Source organism: Etheostoma cragini, chromosome 19, assembly GCF_013103735.1.
Source record: "Etheostoma cragini isolate CJK2018 chromosome 19, CSU_Ecrag_1.0, whole genome shotgun sequence".
NCBI lineage: Eukaryota > Metazoa > Chordata > Actinopteri > Perciformes > Percidae > Etheostoma > Etheostoma cragini.
In genome coordinates, this window is record NC_048425.1 from 16,885,229 (window position 1) to 16,912,285 (window position 27,057).

Here is a 27,057-nt window from a genome sequence, read left to right on the forward strand (position 1 = left end):
ATCTGTAAAGTGTCTTGAGATAACTCTTGTTATGAATTGATACTATAAATAAAATTGAATTGAATTGAATTGAATTATTTCATTACCCTGTTATGGCGTCTCCCAGCCCAGTGTCAGGGCAGTTCGTGAAATGGTCACATTTAAAAATTATGACATGTACACAAAACAAACAATATTAACGTGACCTGTACATAAATAAAATAATTCAAAAAACATGACCATTTCACAAACTGGCGTGAGACCAGGTTGGGAATAATGTGCAGCAATATTGGAAACAAGTTGTGAACACAACATTGACATGTCATCTCCTTTTAAGTTAATATAGTAAACAGTAGCTTATTTACACATCCAGCAGTTACGGAGCAACATTATTATTCATTTGGAGTCATGTTTGTATCCAAGTGAAACATAAAAGTCAAATATTCACTCTATTTGGCTCTGTTTCTGTCTGTACCAACTCCTGAGCAAAAATATCTAGCTTTCTAATTCCCAGGTACTCTACATAGACACTTAATTCTTCTTTTGATTTGATTGGCTAGAGTGTGGACTAATGATCTACACTCTCTAATACATATTTGGAACAAAAAGAAAAAAGAAATGAAATCTATACCACCAGCGATAGTGTAGACTCAACATGCATAATAAATTACAGCCGTTTCTGACCTTATTGTTGATGTAGCAGCTGTAGTGCTGTCAAATATTGCCTTTTATGATGCTACTAGTGGCTACATGAGCAGGAGGCAAGCTATTATTTTTGTTGTTTGCGACAATTTCCGTGAGTAGAGATATCATCACATGCATGCCCAGTTTACGTGAATGGTCTGTTATATGCATTTTCAGGCATGTTAGTATGAACGGAAATTAGTTCTAAAACAGTGCTAAAACGCTTGTCATGTTCACGTTTGGATGTAGCATCATTTGCTCATCTTCCACACTATATACCGGCCCAGATCCTTTGTTCCTCTGTCAGTTCATCAAAGTTGCAATGTGGTTTTCTGTCATCAATTTCAGCCTTTGATGCTTGTTACCTGCCTGGTCAAGTCTGCCTTACTTCGTCTGGCTTGTCTGCCGGTTTGTACACCAAAGTATACCAACTTCAGCAATAAATGAGTACCCACACAGAAATACAAACACAGAGTCAGTAAGTATGTTGTTAGCTAACAGTTATTCACTACACAATCAGTAAATTGACTGACTGATTGTACCAACAGTGCAGCAGCCACATTGTACAAGTAAATCTTGCCTGAAGTTCAACATTGACACTAAAGTTAACCTGAGGTGCTGCCGACAAAGTGAAGGACACATGAGAAACTAGATGTATTCAGCTCAACAACAAAAGGAAAAGGGCATCTGAAATCCTGCCCCGTCTTATCTCACTACAGATACAAAAGGGTGGTTACCTACAGTACCGACTGTACCTCACCCTTTTTCTCTCTACCTCCTCTATCCGCCCTCTCTTTCATAAACCTTCTAAAAATACAAAAATACCTCTTTTGATTCTTCTTTTCCAATCATCCCACGTCTCAAAGTGCTGACCGGCCCTCTCGGCTAATGCGCCAGCACCTCCTGTTGTATCCACATCAAGAATATATGTAATTACAGTCGAGTTGAGGCCAGATAGATGACGTTGTGTGTAAAGCCACAATGCAGCCGGGGAAGAGTCATTCTGCCCAGGAACCATTATCAGATTAACAACCCCCTCTTCTTCTGTTTGGGCATCGCCGGTATCTCCTACGGCTGACTTACTCCCTCTTTCGCTGTATGCCTTTCTGCTTTTGTCTTTCCCTCTGGTCTCCCAGACGTGCCAGGTTACATGTCATTGTCCAGTTAGGTACAAAGTACAAAGCCCACTATAGGAGAAAGATTGAGATAGAAGGAGAGAAGTGAGAAATCTGATGAAAAGACAAGATGGAAATGTAAATTTGCATCTATCAGGAAGTTATATAAGCATGAGCAGTTTTCATATAGAATGTCCTGTTTAGTGTTTTTCCACAATAAATTCTTGTGAAACCATAATGATAGGATATTATGTTGGTTTGCAAAGACAAGTTCATTTTTAGTAGTAGTAGTATTGGTTTTTGGCGGCGACATCCAAACGTGAGTTCCCAGGCTCAGGATAGTTTCCTCTAAACGTCCACTCAGCCCATCAAGCCCCATTGCCCTGAGCAGTCAACACAAACAATGACACTGACCCGGCGCTCCAAATCACATACTTTTTCTTTTTACTTTTAGTACGTACTACAGCTGTTCAAAATACATGATGTTGCATGCAGTATGAAAACAGTTGAGACATACTTCTTTAGAACATTGCACCTTGAACCTCTTATTTATATACAACCCGTTCTCACTCCCAACTTGTAAAATACAAACGCTTTGGCAGTGGCTCTCAGTGTCAGATATGACGCAAGAAGAATCCTTCAGCGCCTGTATGGAACGCACCGCTCTAGGATCACGTAGTATTAAGATAGATAATGGTAGCAAGTAGTACGAAAGACCAAAATGATGCATAAGGAGGTGGTGGATGGCAGTGTAGTAGTACTACAGATTGGTGGCTAACATGTTACCTACATGTTAAAACAACTATCATTAATAGATGGTAAATTGATAGTTAATTAATCTTTAGTTAATTGTCATTTGACTGTTATCAAACAGTAATTTGACTGTTAAGCAATTAAACTGTAATTAATACAATATTAATATTGCTGTAAATTACAGCACTATATGGTCCATCTATAGATGTAATGTTTAAAGATGTTTTTAAAATGGTTTCTTAAAGGTTAACGTTTTTGAATCATTACCCAATAACTAATATTATATATATATATATATATATATATATATATATATATATATATATATATATAAAATACTATGTGAGGTATATAATGTGTGTATCAATAAACTAATAATTCACAGCACTACTAATAATTTATTATTTTTAATTTTAGTGCTTGTTAACAGATTTTTTTTTATTCCATCTCAATTTACTCATTAATGAGAATGGTAATAGAGTTCAGCAATTGATTGACATTTCTTTGGTTCTTACCTATCAAAAGGAGACCAGTTATTGTATATGCATATAGGCCTTATGGTTTAAGAGCTATCCCTGATTATTTTTGGGTATGCTATTTTGTGCGTTTCTTTCCAAGGGATAGGGTACAAGAGATTAGAAAGTTGAAAATTCTAATTTTCTGTTGGTTTATGTTGCTTTTCCATCATTTCTATTTGACAATTTTCTATTTGATGAAATGGATTCCTGAGATGGCACAAGCTATTATAGCTGCATGTATAGAAACATGTATTTGCAAACATGAATTAGGTCAGATATGTGTAACACACACACACACACACACACACTTGAGAAAATTAACTAATAATAATTAATGTTGAAAAAAATGTTGGGTTTCCATTTCTTTTTACATGGGCCATTTTTGGGCGCAGTGTATGTGTACTAACTTAAAAACAACAAAATTGAAGCATTAAAAATATGATTTAGACACCAAATAACATGTCAACAGCTTAAATGCATTCAGAACAGCCTTAAGAGTGTGTTCACTGTTTTTGTGTGTGCCAAAAGACACACACCTAGTGTGTCTGTGCAATCATCTGCACTTGTGTTCGAGTGACTCATCCACCAGCTATTGTCTGACATTAGCCTATAGACATTAGCTTGCCTGTAAACACACTCATTACAGTTCCCTGAAATACATGGGAATATATATCAACTGGCTGGATGACAAAGGAAATGATGGTGTCCTTTGTGTAAAAGACAGAAGAGGCTGAATTCAAGAGGCTGTTGCCATGAGGGCTGATGACAGGTGTGATACTGGAGTTTGGTAATGTTATACCACAGGCCCACAAGTGGTTTGTAAATGTGACAGTCGAGAGAGAAGGGGAGAGAGGGCAACAGCATACAGGAAGGAGACAGGAATACTCATAAACACAACACACATGCGTACAGCAGGTTGTAATCACAGCAACATGTATGCGCAGCATGCTCTGAAGTCACACACAAACAGGCAGCTGCAAGCGTGTGATTGTGACTCTCTGGGGTTCCATTTCTTTTAAGTGTGTCATCACATAGCTGTGTCCTCCTGGGTGTGTGTGTGTGTGTGTGTTGAGTGTGATGGCAGGCGTGTGCATGCTTGCCTTTGCAGCTGTTGCGACCCAGCATCACTGTTCTGTGCTCACCCACCCCACCACCGACACCACCTTAGAGGATTGGCGCAGCGCACGCTGGGGACCACATCACAGTCAATCACGCATTCATGGGAAATTCAATTTCTCCAACACACTAGGATGATTTGCACCCTAACACTAGGCTCTGTCTCGCCCCGCGAATTGTGTCTAAAATTGAAAAAGCAAGCGGAGAATGTGTTTCACAATGGGGCCTGAACTGAGCTAAATATAAGAATGTTACACAGGGCAGTGATGGGAAAAACATTGTTAATGTGTGAGTATTTCCAGTCCGCAGTGGAGCAAAAACATCCCTGACTTATTTGTTATACCCTTCCTTGTGGCGTGAGGAAAATTCATCTGCATATCAATGCTTTTGCACAACTTTGCCAATTAACTATTTCTGTGCAGCTGGATAGATTAGAGGTTACCTTCTCCCTTCTCTCTCTCCAGTTTCCATTCCTATAATTTTTTACAGGTTATCCCTACCCCCACTACGACACACTAATTTGATGCGGTTGTTCACCCCCTTTCAGCATCATTAACATTATACATCCCATCCCCATATAAAGATAATCTGTCTGACAGAGAGATAAGGAGTCGTCATAGCAGTAATGGAGGTGGCACCGTTGGGACTCACATGCTGTGCATATGCCAATGGGCTAATTGAAGGCAATCTGCATTTCACACAGACAATGTCACTCCTATAATAATCACACTGTTGCTTCCATAATGCCCCATTCTGCTTTGGTCATTTTCCCTCCCTGCGTTTTCACTCTTCCCAGGGGTGATGGCCTAGATATGCAGATACTGCTGCTGTGTTTAACAAAGCAGACATGGCATATGGCAAGGTCACGGGTCAAAAAGAAGAGGTGCATGTTCGGGGTCCAGGTGAGGGTCTGCTGCCAGTGTTGTGCATGAACGTGCTTATGTTTTTGGCGAGCGGTAAACTGAACATATTCGTTTCAAAACTGATGAACGTTTACGTGACCCTAACTACAGGACCCGAGGATTTACGACACCCGACGTGCTGATTTTTTTACTTTAAAAAGGGACTGTATTAACTGGTGACTTTTAGCTGAATGCATGCCTGGTTGCTCGTAGTAACCAGTTAATTGTAATCTTTTAACTGAATCTGCCGCAATCTCAGCCTCAGGTAAGGCTAATTGTGACGGAATGTGAAATCAGATGAGACCAGCTGGAAATTTGAAGATTCCCCCCACAAAGAAAAGAGATAAAATCAGAGGAGTCTTGAAAATGACTATTTTATCTATCTATTTTATCGGATCTCTACCCAGCAGTATGCCTGTTGATGCTTTTTTATCCTGACTCCTAAGGTCAAAAACACACAAACTCTAAATTCGTCATTCCAAAACTCTTAAAGAACACCACCATCCACTCAGCACTCTGTTCTTAAGAAGCAGGTTGGATTTATGACATTTCTCTAGTGTAAGACCGTTTGCCAAACCTATCAAATGTCTGAAAGGCAAAACAGAAAGCATTGAACAGACTTGTCCGCCTATTAAGTTGTTTGTCTGAAAACCTTGACTCCACATCACTGCTGTCAGCCACAAGATACAACTTATTTAATGAAATGGGAAATGAAATTTGGTGAGTCTGTCCACTGCTTTGTTTAATTTATTCAAAAGACCTTCAAGGAGTCCTGTAGCTCTCACTAATACATCGTCACAATAACAAAAATTCAGTAGTCTGTGCCGCTACCAGTAAAATAGGACAATTCTTGATGACAATTTTGATACCACAGTAATGAAAAATGATTTACTAAGATTCCATGTACTTTAACTTGAAATGAACTTCTTTATTAAAATATTAGAAAAATGTCATAACAAGACATACAAAACATGTGCACCAGAGTGTAGAACAACATAAGCAAGTGCATTTAATGGTCATAGTACAACAACCAGTGTCCCCAGACACATTCCAGGCATCTTTTCAAAAGCTACTGTCCAAAAACAACAACAGTGTTTCTAACAGTTGCGTTGTTGAGATGTTACAACCCCCCCAGGAAAATATTGGTCGCTTAGAGTCCAAAAAGATGCCAAGTTGGCTAATTTCCTCCTGATCAGGTAGCTAAGCATTAGCTTCAGGCTATTTTATCACGGCCACAAGGGACGGGCACTTGATGTCATTTGTATACACATATTGAATCACATAGCTAGAGTAACGTCCCCCGAGTTGGTTACTCGCAAAAACACTTGAGACATTGCCAGTAAAGTGCTCCCTACTGGTCCTGGCTAACGGCAATACTAACCCTGCTAACGGCTAACGTAACCGGAGGACTAGGAAAGTGGCCATGGCTTTTTACAATATGTCGCCTTTTTAGCGTCTGTAGCCGACAACGGTGAGTGTGTGAGCACCAATGCTGCTAACACTGACAGCGTTGCTAATGGTGCCTATGGTGCTTCAAAAAAACAGGCATTGCTGATGTTTTGTAATTTTAGAACCGGAAGGTATCGATAGTATCAGTTCTGGTGTGATCCCTACTAATACAACAGACCTTCCCGCATAATTATCCACCACGTTTCCACACAGGCAGACTGTGTGCCCGCTTTGTGCGGCAACCTACAATCTTCAACCTTTTGAAAAATGCAGCGGCCGTTGTCTATTTAGGGCCGGTGCTCATGCAGATGAACCACAGCCCACAGATTTTGTCAACTATTGGGACGGATGCGTACAGAGACACAAGCCAAAACCATAACAGTAGTTTTCTACAACACACATACTCCCCACCCCGTGTGTCAAAACATGCTGAGTGTTGGGCCAGTGCCAGCAGCTGACTGGGGGGGAAAAGGGCAGCTTCTTAGCAACTGGCAGCCATGTTGGAGGCTAGTTCCAGTAAAAGGATTCATGAGATTAAAAATAGGAAAGAAAGAAAAATAAATTCTCTTTATCTTTTTCATTTGACAATCAAACCCCCAGAGGAGCGACCAAACATATGCAGAGATGAAGAACGTAAACACACTCGATCAATAAGAGCCTCAAAGAGTACTTTAAATTTAACACCAATCAGACATTGTGTTCCTTTGCTTCTGAATAGACAGAGACTAAACTGAGTGTCTTTCGCTGGCTGGAGAATTGGAGAAGGAAGAATGGATAAAGGGGCTGTGAGAAAGAAGAGGTGTAACAGGGGGGAATGGGTTTAACAAGGCTGTAACAGTGCAGAAAGAATGTCCTCTTTCCAAGGACCACTGGAATGGGAATAACAGAGTTGGACACAATGACACGGAAACACATACATGCAAGCATAGGCACACAGTGTCATGTTTTATCTTCAAGGATACAGTTTTCATCAGCTGTTTACAAAAGAAGTTCCTGTTTTGACGTTACTCAGATGAAGCTACACCTTATTGTGCACAGGCCTCTGTGTGCAGAAACAAGGTCAGGTCCAACAGTGACCAAATATCTTATTAAAGATATCTCATCAAAGGATATTATTTAAAAGCTGCCCCGCACATTTTTGTCAGAGAAAGAATAAATTGTAAAAATCAGCTTACTTAGTTTAAATAGCATCAGACTTAGTGCATTATATAAGTTTTCTGTTAAAGAAACAGGTCTGCAACTGTAACATCATAGGCAACTTTTCCCGGCGCCCACATGGTACCTCGAGAATTGTGGCCAGGTTCAATGGGCTTTGAACATGCATCATTTCAGTTAGGCAGTAGATGATTATGGGGTGCCCTCTTTCAATAACCCTTCCTTAAACTTACTGGCTATATATTTACATGTACATAAAGTCCAAGGTAAATGTACCTTAAATAAATGTATATGTTTGAATATCTGAAGGAAAAACAACAGAGTTAAACAGCTACTGAGCTCCAATGTCAATTGAAGACCATGGGGTATGGTTGAAAGCTCAGGGAAAGATAGCAAGTAGACCTTTAGTTTTGACTGTTTTATTAAACAATTTTAAGGTCAACAATGAACTATGATGCTTAACTTGGGTACACTTTTTTGGAGAAGTCTATTGAAACAGAACAATATATCTGCGGGCCAATATTAGGCCAAACTATCAATATCTGCATTTGTAATGGCCGGGAAAAAAATAAATACCGTATTTATATTTTATTCATCGGAATCATTTATAATGACAAATAAATGATAAATAAATAATAAATAAATAATAAATTCTGATAAATTAATATTTAGTCAACCATGTTCTGAGTGTTGGCTCAGAACATGGAGGACGCGATACCATGTCCCTGTTGGCCACACTAATTGTTTTTTTGTTATTGTGTTTTTGTTCAAAGAACTTCTTAATTCTCTTAATTTTTTATTTTTATACATTTCATTCATCAGAACTTTAATATATTTGGATGTTCCTCTGTTCTGTTGTGACAACAAAACAAATTATCATATTGTTGTAGTGAGAACTCATAAATAACTTCAAATAACTAATGTGATGGAAATCTGTTTTGTTATGAGTTTCTGGATTTAAAAAAAATAACTATATATATATATTTATATATACACACACACACACACACATACATATATATATATATATATATATATATATATATATATACACACACACACACACACACACACACACAAACACACACACACACACACACATACACACACTGTATGTATATCGGAATATCAAATTCTTAAATAACCAAATATTTGTATTGGTATCTGCCTTAAAAATCAGTCGAGCTCTACTATTGACAATGTCATAAAAACATCTGAAATTTAAACAAAATTCATGTTCTACGGAAGGTAATCATGGACCCTTGTTACCTCCTTTCTGTGTAAGTGTTGTGGCTATGGACGTTCTAATCATTATCTAAATGGTTTGCTAATCTTGCCGGCGATCTTGTAATGTGAGTGCAAAAATAAACCCTACTGTTCATCATGACCTCCAAGACAAGAACATTTTTTTTTTTTTCAGAAAATCCCATTCTCATCCATGTTATGACATGTAACATCTGATGCATCATTTTTATTGGCCTAATGTATTTGCCTGTTTTGACTTTTTTTGATGAGGCATACTGTAGAGCTATAGGTTTCAATGCAATACAACACAAAGACCTCAACATACCAAAGCAAAGAAAAGTCCAACAAAGACCTTCAATCATCGCACAAACAACATTTCGCCAGATCAGGAACAAGGCCAGACAAGCATTGAGGCAGGCTGCTACTTTAAAGAGCAGTTCACACTTTGTGGTGCCAATTCTGAAGCATTTTGGAACACTGTAAAAAAAACTTGAAAACAAACCCTGGTTCGTACCACTGTCTCTAAGAGTGGATGATATAGTTGTTACGAATGAGGACTCTAAGGCTGAAACATTCAATTAGAACTTCATAAATTCTGGCTTTGTTTGAGTCTTTAAACTCCAGCGTTACAGCCCCTGTACCCCCTGGTACCTGCAGACCTTCAAAACCTCCTCACAGTTTTTGTCCTGAAGGAATTGATTGCTCTGGACCCCTGTAAAACAGCTGGGTCAGGTGATCTTGCCGCTTTCTTCATTAAAATTGCGGCCCCTGTCAGTTCGGTTCCCCCAACAGCCCTCATTAATCTCCCCCTCCTGCCGAAATGTGTGTCCTTGGGCAAGACACTGAACCCCAAATTGCTTCCAATGCTGCTCATCTAAGTGTAAATGTGTCTGCTTGTTTATCTGATGGCACCTTGTACGGCAGCCTTGGCCACAGTGTATGAATGTGTGTGAATGGTTCCTGTAATATGTTAAAGCACTTTGAGTAGTCATTAAGACTAGAAAAGCACTACATAAATACAACCCATTTACATTTATGGGGCACAGTCTGGCTTTCGCTCTGGGTATGGTTGTGTAACAGATACTGCAAAGTACTCAATAACATTACATCCGCAATAGATACCAAACAACACTGCCCTGCTATATACATTGACCTTCCCAAAGCTTTTGACTCCAGGTACATTTATACGCAGATTTGGCCTAATTGGTGTTACTGATCACTTATTGGTGTGGTTTCCAATTCTATTCTCTCACCGGGTGCAACTTCCAGCATTCTTCCATCTTCGTCCGCTTATCCGGGGTTGGGTCACGAGGGAAGCAGCTCCAGTAGCTCCAGCATTTAAAAACCTTTTCTCCCATTTTCTCCTGATCACCAGGGGTGTCCACCAAGGCTCCATACTTGACCTCACACTTTTTTTATTATCATTCCTCAGACAGCTGGCAATTCACTCATTAACGTATATACTGATGATACAATTCTTTATGCCAATGGCCCTTCCCCTGATACTGTTCAAGCTACTCTGCAAGATAGATAGCAGCAGTCTTTTCCTAACTCAAACTCACCGTTAATACCTCCAAAACTAAAGTCATGTGGTTTTACCGTAAGGGTACCACGTCTTTTTCCGCCCTTAACATTACCACCTGCAAGGGAGCTATTCTTGAACAATGCACTGCATATTAATACTTGGGAACTTTCTTTTTACATCCATATATCAAAGCTGCAATCTAAGGTCAAGGCCAAACTCGGCTTTCTTTACAGAAACCATTTTCCCCACATCTTCCAAACTCACTCTCAGTTAAATGACAATTCTAATCGTTAGATTATGGTAACATTATATACAGGGTTACTTGCAAGACCACTTTATTAAAACTTTACACTTTCCTACTCTGCTATCAGGTTTGACACAAATGCCCCATTCAATACACACCACTGCACCACATTCAGTGGTTCATTTTCATTTACAAGACCCTTCTTGGCCATCACCTTCTCACTAGGGCTGGGCGATATGGAGAAATCAAATATCACAATATTTTTGACCAAACACCTCAATATCGATAATGCAACGATATTGTAGTGTTGTTTATTAGTGCTTCCACAAAATATTTACACAATGAGATTTTTGATAAAAAATCATCACTAATGTGGATATAAGGACTAAGCGGGTAAAGGCAAATAATATAACAGCTACAACAGCCTGGTAAGTTCAGTAAATTACATCACTTTACTGTGATGCAGCCTTTAAAACCAGGAAAAGAAAACACTTATGCCATATTACGATACTATAGTATCCAAAATCTAAGACAAAATCTAGTCTCATACCACGTCATCAATATAATATCTTTATATTTCCCAGTCCTACTCAATACTTAGGTCACCTGCTGCAGCCAAAGTCTGTCACATACAACACCCTATCCTCACTTTATTTTCAATTAAGCATTTCCCAAAACCAACTCTGCCTCACATCTTAAGTCTGCCGCCACTTGTGACTAGAAAGCTCTGCAAAAGATTCTTAAACTGGACAAACTAATTTCCATTTCATCCTTCAAAACCATCATATCCTCCTTGTTCACGGACATATGCAGTTGCTTCTTCACATCATAATTTTTCCAACTAAATATTTGTATGGTTTTGCCCTCTCTTACTCACCCATGTATCTGTGGACTTCTCTTATCATAAGAGTTTACTGTTGTCTGTGTAGTATTTGAAATTGTATTTAATATAATTTCTAAACTGTATGTATTACTAATGTATTAATTTTCTGATGTAAATACTAATGTATTTAGCTTCTAGCCCTCTTTTCTTTCCCTAAGTGGCTTGGCCACTTGTCTGGACGCCATTGTAAATAAGAACCTGTTCCTAATGACTTGCCTGTAAAACATAAAGGTGAAAAAAACAAACATATAATGAACAAAAGCTGCTTTGCAGCTGTCTCTCAGAGAAAGAAAGACACATCACAGTCCGGAAATAGTGTTTTGTGTACTGTTTGGCACTCAAATGTTTTTCAGAGGCAAATGAAGAGAGAAAGATGATAGTGAAAAAGGAGATTATCCAAAGAAAGAGAGGATGGAACCAATTGGGCCTGTTAATGAATACACACAAAATTTTAAAAAGACCAAACAAACTTTCCTCTGCCAGCCTTTATTGCTCTACTGGAGGTTTGTTCACCTCAGCATGCCAGCTCTAAACCTCTACAGGGTTTTCTGTGTGTGTGTGTGTGTGTGTGTGTGTGTGTGTGTGTGTGTGTGTGTGTGTGTGTGTGTGTCTTCCAAACAACATATTTGTATACAAACTACTTGTCAAAATTCACAGAGGGGAAAACGGGAGAGGAAGGTCGGGAAGGAAGAAAGACAGGCAAGTATATTGAGTATGAAAGTGTGTGTGTGTGTGTGTGTGGATGGGGGGGAGGGTTGTTTGTCCTCCTCAGGTGCTGAGGGACTTTCGATTTAAGCGAGTGGAGAATCTCATTACCTGAGTAATGCATTGCCTGTGTTTACATGCGTTATTCCAAAGAGGCTTTGACGCTCCTTCAGTCCTCTACCTCTTGCTACCTTTCTCTCACGGTTGTAAAAAAAAAGAAAGAAGAGTTCCAATTCCAATAGCAAACAGGCCGTCTCTGCCGCAGAGGAGGCTAAGGGATGAAAGGTTTCTTTTTCCCAGGGCAGGGCTGTCGCAGGCAAATGCTTAGGCAGAATTACTTGGCTGAAGTTGGCCCACCAATGACAACACTTCAGAAGCCGCACAGGCATGAACAATCAGGTGGGACAGGATAGAGACTAGAGTGTGAGTATGTGTGTGGGCTTGGTCTAGTGCTCAGTAGCACTACTAGTGACTCACTATTTGGCACGTTTAACAATCACAAGACAGTTATGAGGTAGCAAAATCATAGAGCAATGGAGTCAACAAACTGTCTCATTTATGTCACTTATAATATAATAAATGTTGTTATAGTTAATTTTACATTTTTTATATTCCATTTTTATTTGATTAGGGCCCGAGCACCAACAGCGCTGTTGAAACTGAAGGGATTATTCTTATTCTTTATCCGGCAAATAAATTGCTTTTTTCAGGGGCATAACATTTTCAAAAACTCACCCAGTCTGGTGAAATTGTACTTATTTTAAGGGTTTCGGGAATAAGCGCAGAGAAATGTTGCCCTGGCGCCCCCTACAAAATTTAAGAAATGTAGCCCCTGCAGTATGTTGAACGTAAACTCACAAAACTTGGTACACATATGTAGCATGTCAAGACGTATATAAAACTCCATTGGAGCCATACCCTTAATCCAACAGGACGTCCGCCATTTTGAACTGAATTTTTGAAAGTAGTGCGATTGTTGTACTTTAACAAACTCCTCCTCCAGATTTCATCCGATCAACTTCAAATTCGGTCTATGTCATCTTAAGACGTGAACAATGAAAAGTTATTAAAATAAATACTTTGTACGATTCGTCATTGAAACGGGAAGTGGGTGTAATTTCAGTGTACGTTGTCCAATTGGTTCTGAACTTTTCATGATTCATCAGAGTCCGACCCTGACAATATATAGGTTGCGGTTGCATTGTAGTATCACGCAACGTTCCCGTTTGGTTGTTCTGAGTTTTTTAAGTAGCATAAAGGTTTGCAGTCACTTGATTTAGATTCACTCAAAAATGATTGGTCTTGTAAATCTAGGTAAGTTAAAGACTATAGCAAGAGAATCTATTCAATTTAAGGCTGATATCAATTTAGCTTAAAACAATACTTTTGGGCTTGACTTTGGTTTTTTAACTGTATTAGTGAAAATACTATAATTAGAACAATTTTCACAACAAAAACAATTCACATCGTAACAAACCAAACGTTACACCACCACACCAGTAGGGAAAGACCTCTGCTCTGAGGTGACCGATTCACGTCCAGCCACTCGCCGTATACACACGAACAGACCACATTGCACAACTTTGCAATCTCACAAAAGATTAGTTTACAGTTTAATGATGTTGTTGTAATGGAAGGGTTTGTGGTTTAACATTAAGTTCTTTCCCCAGAAAAATAGTTTAGAGTGAGTTAGAAACTTGTGAAGGACCGGCGAAAAGGTTGCCCTTACTGAAATGAAGAAAACAAAGGAAGCTAGCTAATCTCGGGTTGAAGGCAAGATGGCAAAGCTGGAGCAACGGGTCCACAGATGCTGTGCATCGGAGTGTGAATGTGTGTGTGTGTTTATTTGATGAGCAGGTCGCACCTTGTACGGCACCCTCGGCCTAAGTGTATGAATGTGTGTGAATGGTGAATGTTTCCTGTATGATGTAAAAGCGCTTTGAGTAGTTGTTAAGACTAGAAAAGCGCTAAATAAATACAGTACATTTACATTTACAGAGATGGGTGCTTGAACATCGTGCTGCCGGGACAGAGGCTTTTCAACGGTATTTACTTCTCCACGCCCTGGTAGTTGTTCTGTATGCTATTGTATAGTTGAATAACTGTTATATATATATATATATATATATATATATATATATATATATATATATATATATATATATATATATAATGTGTTACCATTAAAAAACGGGCACCTACTGTATTCAGCCTGTTGTTCTGTGTGCTAAATGCCTGTTCTTAGTCCTTGATTTTGTGTTTTTGTAACTATCGTCCAGGGTGACGTATATATGTTAAATTACGGTACTTTAGCATTCCAATATGCATCTTGCAGACTACATTTGCACTATTGCATTATGCATTGAGTGTCTATATTGCCAATAAAACTGTTTCTGATTGTTGTATACTCATTTTTTGTTATATATTTATATTGTATATTAATGTTTTAAATCCCATCAAGTTTGCCTGTTCATTAATTTCTGTTAATATATAATAATTAGCATTATCTGTACATAATTATTATTATGCACAGAGAGTTTAAAGTAATAATACAATTGGTATCATGGTTGTTAAAGTAGTTAAAGGTTAGGGGATTGTAATAAAAGAACGTTAGGGGAACGTTCTCTAAAAGGTTGCAACGTTAGGGCAACGTTCTCTAAAGGTTGCCACGTTAAGATAACGTTAGGGGAACGTTCGATGTAAACAAAAACTAACGTTCCCAGAAACGTTCTGATCAACCAAATCTAACCTTCAGGGAACTTTCCCGCAACCAAAAACGAACGTTCCCAGAACTTTCTGGGAAAATTGTACCGAAACATAGACATGTCAATGCAAGCCCCAAATGCATTAAAAAGGTAACTAATCAGAGCCAGCTGCTCCATAAAAAAAACATGGTTGATCTGATCTTGTGAAGTAGCCACACTTACTTGACCTGTTGCTAGACTCCCTCCTGAAGCATTGCTCTCCATCTCTGTAGCTTCTGGTATTCCACATTCAGACCCACAGCAGACTTGTTGTTCTGTGTTGGTTAGTTCCATAGATTCCTTATCCATGTCTATCTCTTCATCCTCCTCTTGCTCGTTTTGTTCTTCACTGTCCTGTCATTCTCTCTGGTGTGTTGGCTCAGACGTGTCGCTAACATTAGCATATTAGCTAGCAGTATTAGCGCTAGTGCTGGCTGAAGCTGCACTTGATTTTAAAAACAAAAAAGGCAGTTTTCCGTGTTTTCACCGTTAGCCAACAGTTCTCTCTTATATATTTCTTTTTTTCGCCACCCCCCGTGTGTTCCTTGGTGCTTCCAGTCCTTTTTTGTCAGCAATATAGCTTCCAACTTCCAACAACCACGCTGACGCAGACGCGGTCTACTCGATTCTGTCTTGAAATTCCCAGAAGGCATTGCTTCATTTTAACTTTTGCAAACAAATAATCAAATAATGCAGGTAGATTTGTTTTATTTCAAACCATGTACTTTTTTTAACATGTGATGTGAATAAGTAATTCTTCAACAAAACAATGCAAACTGATGTGACAGTTTGCGACTGTAATGGGAAACCATGACAGTGATATTAAGAGAGTCTCATGTACTATAAATATGTATCAGATGCTGGAATTCAATGTCAATTGATGTAGAGAGCTTAGCTGAAGACACAAATTTTTCATTTTTAACTTTTGAACAGGATTCATTCTAATACATGACATTTTTGTCTTTGTACAACTCTGAAGGATCTACGTAAATCCATTAAAACATGCTATAGAGAAGTTTTGTATCTGCTTAAAAGCTGTAGTTATCCTATGTTCCCAGTTGGCTGAAGTTTGGTTGGAGGACAAACCCAGACTCAATGTCAGCCCTGTCTGCAGTTCAAAGGCAACTCTGCTCCCAAAGTTCTTTCAGGAATGACGTGCGTGGTCGCAGTGCCAACCTCACACACCTAAATAAACAAGGCAACCCAAAGCAGTAAAGTAGGAATTAGCATGTGTTGACTGACGCGAAGCTTGCCAGAAATAACTCTTCTCCCTGGAAAAAAGTTGAACATTTGTGACTCATGTTGATAGCAATTAGAGCACCGGAGTATTAGGAGATGGGTGGCAGCGGTGGTGAGCATGTGGGAGGAAAGAAAAGGAAGAAAGGGGAAAGTAAAAATCCAATAACTCTACACTGAGGCCTCTTTCATCTAAACGTTAGGTGGTTTTTAACAAACATGCTGTCAAAAACAGTGGTTGTTTTACATGAAAAAGACAAGGCCGTGCGCTGTGATGTGGTGCTGCAAAAAATGTAACGTACTCTGCCGGGCTTAAAGGCAGAGGATACATTCCTTATGTGTCAAATGTACTTGGCAAATAAAGGATATATTATTATATAATAACAACAAAGTATATATGTTCATGGCTAAATTTGGTGAAAATATTTACAGTTATTTTAGGAAAACTAAGTCTTTTTAACTGCGTTTAGTGGCAGATTTTTATAAGAAAAAGGCAAATAAATGAGTTTATGTTATCAAATGATATTCTAAATATAAAAATAACTGTTATGTAGGACTGGGAATGAAGTTGTGGTTCCAATTTGGAATTGTTTCAAAAATTACAATTCCAAACGTTTGGAAAATTTGGCTATGAATCCAATCAGCGGTTCCAAATTCAACATGCGCACGTTCTTTCTCCGTGGCAGCTGGCATACTTCCTGGCACTTGTTGTGTGTATGCCACAGTAAGCGATGCTCCGAAGTGTGGCTTTAGTTTACGTTGAAAAAGCCGGCTGAAACTGTAAATGACAAGTTAATCAAAATAAAAACAACACCCCTCAAAGAATTGAATTCAAGCATCCATAAGAAAAAAATGGAATTGCAATCAGTATTGTTCAAATCAAAACAATGCCCAAACATACTTGTTATGCAACCACTTCTTCACGTCTACTGAGAATTTTAGTATTTTTGTCAGCCAATCGTATCCAAGGACAGACAGTACGTTTATATCTGTATCCATGTTTCCTGACTTGTGTGGAAGGCTCCGTGCTGTTGTTGTGCAATTGGCTTATGATGAAAACCGAAAATACCCTGGTCCCTTGTGAGAGGTGGGGTTCAGATGGGGGGGTTTTGATAGAAAATGAGGATGGCTTAGCACCAAGGGATGAAGATCCAAACTCTAAATGTGTTGTTGTGAGGGTGAAATACTGGATAAACCCTGCTGGGCTGCATTTTCCAACACTCAGAGGGGCTCTATAGGCAGAGCTTTCCCACTGCTGCTATAGTAGCTGCAGGCAGGCACACACACACATCTCACACCACCCCCTCACACACACACATAACACAGACGAAAAAGTATTTTCTAGAGCCAAATACTGCAAAGCTGTATGTATATACATATCGTTACAGTCAGGTGAAATCTTCACAACTCTAATCTCAATAATTGTAACGTTTTATCTTCAGGTAAAGAAACTTGAGGATCAGACCAAAAACAAGGTTCATTTCCTGAAAGGTTGACTTATGGCGAGATACAAGGACCTTACAACCTGAATATGACTGGCATATATTAATGCCAAAAGCTATACAGGACCTGGGAGAAGTGTGAGGCGTGGCAAAGGGCCACTCTGAATTCAGATCAGGAACCAAACCACTGGAAGACCGCAACAGGATTCCAGTGTGGGTTGCCAGGGCAACATGAGCAGGAACTTTCAACCATGACAGCCAAACTGCAGAAGGCGATGAGAAGAGCACAAGGTACATGGGAGAAAATAAGGCCCTCTGTTTACAGGAACAAAACTGGAAAAACAATGAACACATGCAGGGTCCATTTTAGCACAGTAACAAAAGAAAGAAAGTTTGGAGTATGTCCGGGATGTTCAAGCAGATGACTGGCTTTCTTATGTGTCAGCCTGCCAAATAGTTGTTTTGACTGTTGCTTGGTAACCAGTACCCGCCAGCTCCGACACATACACAAGCACAAACACACACAGTTCTCATATACGTACAGATGCAAATACATCACTGCAGGAACAAACAGACAATAATCTGTTAGCGCTGCTGAGGGAAGGTTCTGAACAACCTGTAAAACAAATGTGTCTAGATGCTTTTATTTAGCTGCCGGGCAGCCAGCATCCATCTGGCATCCCTAAACACTTAATTAGACAGCCCGCTACGGTAGCACGCTGCTCCTTGTACCTTCCCAAGGTCTCTAGCATGGCGACCATAGCATCAAAGCGAGAAACGCTAACTACTGCCAAGTGGAAATGAGCTGTCCCGTGCCAACACTGAGGCCATGCTACTGTAAGAGGAAGCACTCAATCTGTGAAGTGCTTTTATGTTTCAATGTACCGTTGACTAACACGCTATTGTTTTCTGTGTCAACTCAGCAAACAGATCAGACACAGATATTTGCATGTTTTGCTTCACTATCAGCATTCTACTGTGCCAGGGAGCCTAATTAGATTTCAGTAAAATGGATTCGGGAAACTGTGACTGACTTTTTGGTTTAAGTAGACATTTTGCATATAGCATCCTTAAATGTTTCATTTTAACCCTCCTGTTGTCCTCGGGTCAAATTTGACCCCTTTAAAAAATGTCTATATCTGAAACATAGGTTTCTTTTTAACCAAATTATTACAAAAAATAGATTGGATTCCTTACAACGCTCTTTGCAAATACAATTGATCACTTTCATCCCTGACGAAACTCATCTGATCTTAACTTTTAGTCAAAATAATTCAGAATTTCTGTTTTTTTAACTCAAATAAAGGGTTTTATTCTACATAAATGAGGGTTATTGACCGTGAATTCAAAAAATAAGTATAAAACTAGTGGTAGTAAGGTTGTGTTAGTGAAAACTCTAAAGAATTCTGAAAAAGGGACAAAAATAATATTTTCTGTCATTTTTTGACCGAGGAGGAGAACCAAAGGTTAACCTCATGCCATCTCCACCGATCTCTCTTGTATTCTTGCCTTTAAGCAGCCAATTTACACAGAGAGTGTTTTAAAAAGCCTTTTTGACATCCGTCACTAGTGTTTCCATTTAAATAAATGTATCAATCCACACTTATTTATAGCCTACTGTTATACTTTATTTACACTTATATATGTGAGGTATGATATCACTGTTAAGATAAAGAACATCTTTAGGCTACACAATGAATGTCAACATACACATTAGTGGAGCTACATCAGCAACATGACCCATTATTAAATAATAAAACAATGAATTCCATTTCTGGAGACGGTATTTTGTAGTCTGGACATACAAAATACTTACTTTTCTTAATGCAGCCCGGTAGATTTAACCAGAAAATAGACAAAACTTAAACAAAAATGGCAGACAATAAATAAAAACGTCTATGGGCACCTTGGCGAGTTAAACAAGTATTTAAAGATTAAATGCGTAATTCTTTTGATATTACTGATTCAAGCTATTACAAAATGTGTTGATACAAAGCTATTTAAGACTATCAGCTCAACACAACTCTCTCTGTATTTTTCATTATGACTATTTTCAGAAGATTGTGTCGTCAAGCAACTTTCGCGTGCAGAATATTGAGCAAAGATTAGGACCTCTTTTAATCCTGTGTGTCCTCCTTGGCTACTAGCTCCTACTGCCTGGAGGGTTAGGGTTGTATCATTTGGAAGTAACAACAGTTTTGTTGTCATTACTTAGAATTCCTCATGGGGGAGACAAAAACTTCACACTATAGCTTTAAGCTACATACATTAAATAACCTAACGTCTCTTATCAATCCCTTCTTTTTTTTTACAGTCAATTGTATTTGTAAAATGTAATCAGACAAGAAAATTAGAAAGAAGACTAATTGAAAATGAAAATAATTGTTAGTTGCAACGACTTAAATTTGTTTTGGTGTAGTATTCCTTTATTTGGAAAATAATAAATATTTCCTTGACGTACAAGAATGTATAATTTAAACCTGCGAATAGACAATTAACAGAGCTTGGATGTGTCCTGTTGGCCATGCTGGATGGCAAGCCTGCTTTAGAACTACTGTACATTGTAATTCTGATTAAAAAGAATTGAACCAAGCACACAAGTCTGATGATTTACAGGTTGGGTTTTGGAGTGTCTCTTTCCTTTCTCTTTCAGGATAAACAGGGACAGACGAGATAGATGACGAGAAAGGCTCTCCTCACATGTGCAAACAATTTTCCGCTGCAGAATAACCAGGGGCCAAATGAACTGTCTGTTCAGTATGTGAAGCGTGACCAAATGCCTTTCACATTAAGTCAGAACCCTAGAGACCTAGAAAGTGAGTGTGCATGTGCACGTGCATGTGCGGTGAGAGAGAGAGAGAGAGAGAGAGAGAGAGGCTCTGTTTTTTTTAACAGCTTATATGTGAGTGTGTACACAACTGCATAAGCCAAGATTTACATTGCAAATAGGACCTTATTATAAAACAATATGGTTCGCAATAAAGACTCAATTTAAATTCAACCAATACCCTTTTTTAATCAGATGTATGCTGCAGGAACCATGGATCCTGGAGTTTGGAGCTTGGTGCTCCTGGTAAGGTCTCCCGTGGCAAAGTGGTTTCAGGTCTGGGGTCAGACCAAGAACGGTTCAGAAACCCCTATGAATGATCGAGGAAGAGGTGAAGTTAACCTTCCCGGAAAAAGCCCAGGACCCCCGTCTGGAGCCAGGCCCAGATGGAGGGCTCGTTAGCGAGCTCCTGGTAGCAGGGTTTGCAACGGAGCCCGGCCGGGCACACCCCGAAAAAGCAGCGTGAACGGGGACAGACGAGATAGATGACGATGATAATTGATTTAGAACTTGCTTGAAATGCTAAAATGATCATGTTTTATTGGTAGGTTACCGTGCCACTTGCATATGATAGTGCACGTCAGCGCATGGATCCACTACCTGACAAACCCTGTGGACCGTACCAGGGGTGTGCGTAAAAAAAACGTGAGAAAAAGAAAAAGAAGAATTGAAAGTTTTGTCCTGTTCTCTTTATTTATTTATTTAATATTGTCCAACCAGTAACCTGTTCTGCAGACATGGTCCTTATTTATTTATATATTTATTCATGTTGGACCAGTCCAAAGTGACAGTCAGTTGAAATAAACCTTGTGTTGTAAGAAAACTTGTTTAAATTGTTATGAATCTATTTTGATGTGTTTTCCTGTAACTTTTTTAATTTTACATGTTTTAAAATATTGAAATTAATGTTGATATCGCAATACGCAATCAAATTCATAAAGTCAACATTGTAAAATTTGAATGCTTTGAATTCCATGCTAATTACAATGTTATCATGCTACTAAAATGACAAACAGTAAAAAATTATACCTACTAAATGTCAACATGTTAACATTGTCATTATGAGAATTTTAGCATGTTTACATTAGCATTTAGTTTAAAAAAACATGCACAGTCTCATACAGCGCTTAGACTTACCATTAGGGATGTAACAATACACTCAACTCACATATCAATAATTCATTCCAAAATATGTCCTTAATTTATATAAACTGCGGAATTCAAAAATGTCAGTGAAACTTGTATTTTATCTCAAATGACAAAAAGTAAATTGTGTGGTGTGCACTTGCACTATAGTTTTGTTATGTAATATGAATATTTTATCATCATATTATTTCGGTATTACAAACTTGTTCATTCCTTTTTCTAAGCAGCTCAACACAAAACAATTGAGCCTGTTTATTACAGCAGCAAGCAACTTAATACAGGTACATTGGTCAGCTAAATGGAAGAATGTAATGTAACAGTGTAATTCTGTGGGAAAATAAAAGGTCACAAAAACAGCCCTTCATACTAAGGTGATAATTTAAACAGGGTGATTCAAAAAATAAATTAAAACAAACAAAATGTGAGAGAAACTGCGATGGCTCAGCGGAGAGTTAAATGGGAGTGTCAAGGCCGCTGCTATCCTGTTGCGTTAACAATCAGTGGTAAGTTTGCTGAGTTATTGTTATTCAATGTCCCACTGGCTGGCTACTTGCAGAAAGTGCATCTGCAAAATGCCTCCCCCCCATCTTCAAAACAATCAAAGCATGCAACCGAAGTTCTGACTGTGGGTCAAAATAATGTGCTGTGAACACGAGTGCAGCGGTGCCATGAATGGCATAATTTCCAGATTTCACAAACTGTGGAGCTGCACGAGGTGTTACTCGGCCATCAAAATTTCTCACGCCGTTAAAAGAAATTTACTTTTACTTGTTCCCCCACAGGAGGGCTCTTTAACCAGGAAGTAGCAGGAATTACCCACAATTCCCCTATGGCATTAGAGGGTGGGATGAGAGTTTGGAATGTCAGCGCCCCCATTGCCGCTCATTAATCACTTAGGCTACTGTGGGACAGCCCACCAGGGATCAGAAACACACATAGGCAGGAAAAAGTGTGTGAGCCCAATGGTAATGTGTAATCTGTCTCTCCATGTAACAACTGATACACGCAACATGGAGAAACCTTATTAAATATTGAGTGCTGTTTCCTTGCCAATACAAGTGCATACATTGGACGCACGCACGCACGCACGCACGCAAACACACACACATACACACACGGACAGACACACACAAAGATAGTGATGCTGGTCATCCCCATAGAAATGAGAAAGAAATAGAGGGAAGAAGAATAAAGCTCAGAGTTCCCTGGGGCTAATCAACAACTCAGAGAGAGAGAGAGATGGAGAGAGAGAGAGAGAGAGAGACAGAGAGAGAGAGAGAGCAAGAGGGAGAGAGAGGCACAAAGAGTCTCTCCTCATTCAGAATGCCGGTATCATGTAATACAGCCTCATGTACTTTCCAAGGATGGCTTCAGGGACTCACAAACTCTATAGATGCATGTTTATGTCTGTATTGGTGAATAACGGTAATAGTGTTGTATTAATATCATTGTATCCTGTCCTTAGACCTGCAAATTGTAGAAACTGTTTGTGGTAAATGTTTGTTTGTAGACAAATAGGACAATCCAAGTGCAATTTGGTGCACTCTGCAACCATGATGGCCATTTATTGAGAGAGGAACAAATGAAAAGACACTAACAAGATGCATTATTAGAAGTGGATCCAGCATTTACAAGTGAACAAAAAAAGGTGCACCAATTACAGAAAATAACAGCATAAACTTCAACTTTAAACAAGATTTAGAGGAAAGTATTTAGTTGGTGAAATGACCAGTATCAAAGGAAAACTATTCTTTCCAATTATTCCCATGGACAAGTGTGACAGTTCATCTCTGTAAAAAGCAGTTAAGAATATAAAGATTAAAAACCCTTGTCGCACCACAGGTTGGTTTAAATTAGGGCTGGGCGATATGGAGAAAATCAAATATCACAATATTTTTGAGCAAATACCTTGATATTGATACTGCAACGTTATTGTAGTGTTGCCTATTGGTGCTTTCACAAAAAACGTACACAAAAAGACTTTTGATGAATAATCATCAGTAATGTGGATATAAGGACTAAGTGGGTAAAGTCAAATGATACAACAGTCTGGTAGGACGAGAAATTAACATCACTTTACTGTAATGCCACCTTTAAATCAAAAAAAGACAATACTTATGCCAAATAACGATATCTAAAATCTAAGACAATATCTATTCTCATATCACGATATCAATATCCTATCAATATATTGCCCTGCTCTAGTTTAAATCTTGAATTTTTACATGGAGAAATGACTAATTCCACATGGATAAGGGAAATCCTTCTGCCTAAAAATGAGTGCTATAACAAGCCTGATGCCTCCTTGTCTTTTTAAGGGTTACTTTACTATGAGAGATGTACCATACATTCATATTTTACCATGTACAATTACAGAAAAAAGATATGCTGGACTATGAGCTGAGTAATACAGACAAATCTCTTCTTCTTCAATTCAGAGTTATTTTCTTTAACATTCTCTCTTGGTTACTTCTAGTATTCTTAAATATTATCAATAAGTTGTGATTGGGACCTTTGATCTCCTAAATACTGAATTATTAAATTGCTAGTGATCTAGAACCTGAAGGAAAGGCAGGTATTTTTTGTTGGATTATTTTTGATGTAGATTCCACATCCACATTTTTTTTTTCTGTATTCCTTGACTATCTACATGCTTTTCCCGTCAGGTTACATCCACATTCCTACATGTTTATTTGTAAAATACTCTTCTTTTATTCTTTTTCTACGATTCTATAACTATAGACGGCAATTGTCGATTAATCTGTCTATTATTTCCTCGGCTGACGGATTAGTTTTATGGTCTATGTCAGAAAATGGTGAAAAAAGTCAATCAACTCAACTTTCAAAACCGAGATGATGTCCTTAAATGTCTTATTTTGTCCACAACTCAAAGATATTCAGTGTACAGAGGAGTCATAGAGGAGTAAAGAAACAAGGACATATTCACACTTAAGATGCTGGGATCTAAAGAAAAAAATTATTTTAAAAAGAAACTAAGTAGTATGTAGATGGAAATTAATTTAATAGTTGAAAATGAATAGATTAATCCCCTCCCCCCCCCCCCCCCCCCCCTCCCCCCCCCACACACACACACACACACACACAGGCTATTTCTGCTCTTTACCTCTGGGGGAATGCCTGAGGGAAAGCTCTTAAACTCTAAGCCATCAATTGACCAATTGGCTTGCCAAAGTAAAATCATTGTCGCTGTTGTTGCTACAGCGACACCGGGGAGTACACAAGGGCTGTTTTCAATAAAAGCATTTTCACTATAAAGCTAGATGAACAACTCATCCTCTTGTCAAAACAATTTGCAGCCCGGAAGGAGATGGAAGTCGGCCAGAACACAAACATTCACATAATACAATGATGATGTAATGATGTAATGATTGGTGTTGTGGTTTGGAGTTTTTGTTGGGGTATTTTTCCTGTTTGGCCTTCCCTGTGTTTTTGTCCCGGTCTTTCCGCTAGTCTGTTGTTGTGGATTTTGTCCTGTTTTCATGCTTGTGTATGTTCTGTTTCCTGCTTTATTTTTTAGTCAGCTTCCTGTTTGGTCTTGGTCTCTAGCTTCGCTTTGTTTGTCTGATTGTCCTGCCCCGCCCTAATGTGATTCACCTGACGTCTCACCTGTTCCCCATTGCCTCATTACCTTGTGTATTTAACCCCTGTGTTCCTTTTGTCTAGTGCTTGATCATTTTGTGCTGTGACTGTCCTACGTCAAGGTCCTTCTGCCTTGTGAGATTACCCAGTCCGTGTCTTCCTGCCTGTATTCCTGCCATCCCCTGTGAGTTGTCCTTTGAGGAGTCCTCTCTGTTTGTGGCCTTCCTTCCCTCGTGCCTGGTTTGGACCTTTTGTTTGGACTTCAGCCTTTTCCGTGGCTGATTTGGATTTTGCTTGGACCTTGCCTTTTGTTTCCCTGTGTTTTGAACTGTGGTTAATTTAAAAACCCCTGCATATCTGTTCCTGCCTGCTGTCTGTTGCGTTTGGGTCCTCACCTCACTCCCCCTCGTAACAGAATGATCAAGCCAGTTATGGACCCAGCACATGACAGCAGCAGAGCGGAGCTGGAGCAGCTGATGTGCGCCCTCTCCCGGTTCGTCTCTGAATTGGGGAGGACCACGGACGCGGAGCGTCGGCTAACAATCTGTGCCCTCATAAGGAACGCCATGACCAGAAAACCTTGGCTCTTCGAGGTCCCGGGCATGAAAGGCCTCCTTCGTGAAATCTACCAGCTAGAAGGGGGCCTGCAGGCCTTCCTGATCTCCACCAATGAGCCGGCGTCCTGTGACTCGGACCTCCAGCCGCCGACTGTTGCCACCGCCGCGGAGCCCCAGCAGACGACAGCCGCCGCCGCGGAGCCCCAGCAGACGACAGCCGCCGCCGCGGAGCCCCAGCAGACGACAGCCGCCGCCGCGGAGCCCCAGCAGACGACTGCCGCCGCCGCGGAGCCCCAGCAGACGACTGCCGCCGCCGCGGAGCCCCAGCCGACGACTACCGCCGACGAGGCGGACCCCCAGCCGCCGGCACCCGCCGACGAGGCGGACCCCCAGCCGCCGGCGCCCGCAGAGGCGCATGCCCAGGGAGTGTGCACTGGACAGTCCTCCCTGCGTTCTGCCTCGGACCCCCAGCCGGCGCCAGCTAAGACTGCTTCCCAGGGAGTGTTCACTGGACAGTCCTCCCAGGGAGCTGCCCCGAACCCTCTGCTCGTGCCCGGATGTACTGCCTCCCAGGGAGTGTGCACTGACCAGTCTTCCCTGGGAGCCGCCGTGGTCACCCAGCGGTCACCCGGCCCCCCAGACCAGCCGACCGGCCCCCCTGACCCAGACCGGCCGACCGGCCCCCCTGACCCAGACCGGCCGACCGGCCCCCCTGACCCAGACCGGCCGACCGGCCCCCCTGACCCAGACCGGCCGACCGGCCCCCCTGACCCAGACCGGCCGACCGGCCCTCCTGACCCTGACCAGCCATCAGTCCCCCCAGACCCAGACCGGTCGACTGAACCCCGTGACCCAGACCGGCAAACTGACCTCCCAGACCCAGACCAGCCGACTGGCCTCCCTAACCCAAACCAGCCGACTGGCCTCCCTAACCCAGACCAGCCAACTGGCCCCCTAGATCCCGACCAGCCAACTGGCCCCCTAGATCCCAACCAGCAGACCAGGCCCCCAGACCCAGACCGGCCGATTGGCTCCCCTGACCCAGACCAGCTGACCGGAACCCCCGACTTAGGTCGGAGGTCCAGCGTTTCTGATCCCCGGCTGGCACTCGGTGGTCCTGCCCCCCGGCCGACGGCCAACGTTTGTGGCCCTCAGTCGGAGGTTGGCACCCCCGACCACCAGCCGGTGTCTGGACCACTGCCCTTTCTGGACACTGACTCCCGGGGTCCCCC

At 40.4% G+C, this 27,057-nt stretch overlaps 1 protein-coding gene and 2 long non-coding RNA genes across 7 annotated transcripts in view; 1 reads left to right on the forward strand and 2 right to left on the reverse strand.

Moving 5' to 3' along the window:
- LOC117962103 overlaps nt 1-1,870 on the forward strand; it is a 17,064-nt gene extending 15,194 nt beyond the window's left edge. Inside the window, exon 3 of the long non-coding RNA XR_004660568.1 lies at nt 1,860-1,870. This is a non-coding gene — a long non-coding RNA (uncharacterized LOC117962103). The remainder of the gene's footprint in view (nt 1-1,859) is intronic.
- The window catches only part of sorcs2 (sortilin-related VPS10 domain containing receptor 2), a 356,230-nt gene that overhangs the window by 324,181 nt on the left and 4,992 nt on the right, over nt 1-27,057 (reverse strand). The gene's annotated exons all lie outside the window — the stretch shown is intronic.
- LOC117962104 overlaps nt 15,251-27,057 on the reverse strand; it is a 14,688-nt gene continuing 2,881 nt past the window's right edge. The window contains exons 2-3 of the long non-coding RNA XR_004660569.1: nt 24,959-24,965; nt 15,251-15,366 (exon numbers count right to left, since the gene is read on the reverse strand). This is a non-coding gene — a long non-coding RNA (uncharacterized LOC117962104). The remainder of the gene's footprint in view (nt 15,367-24,958; nt 24,966-27,057) is intronic.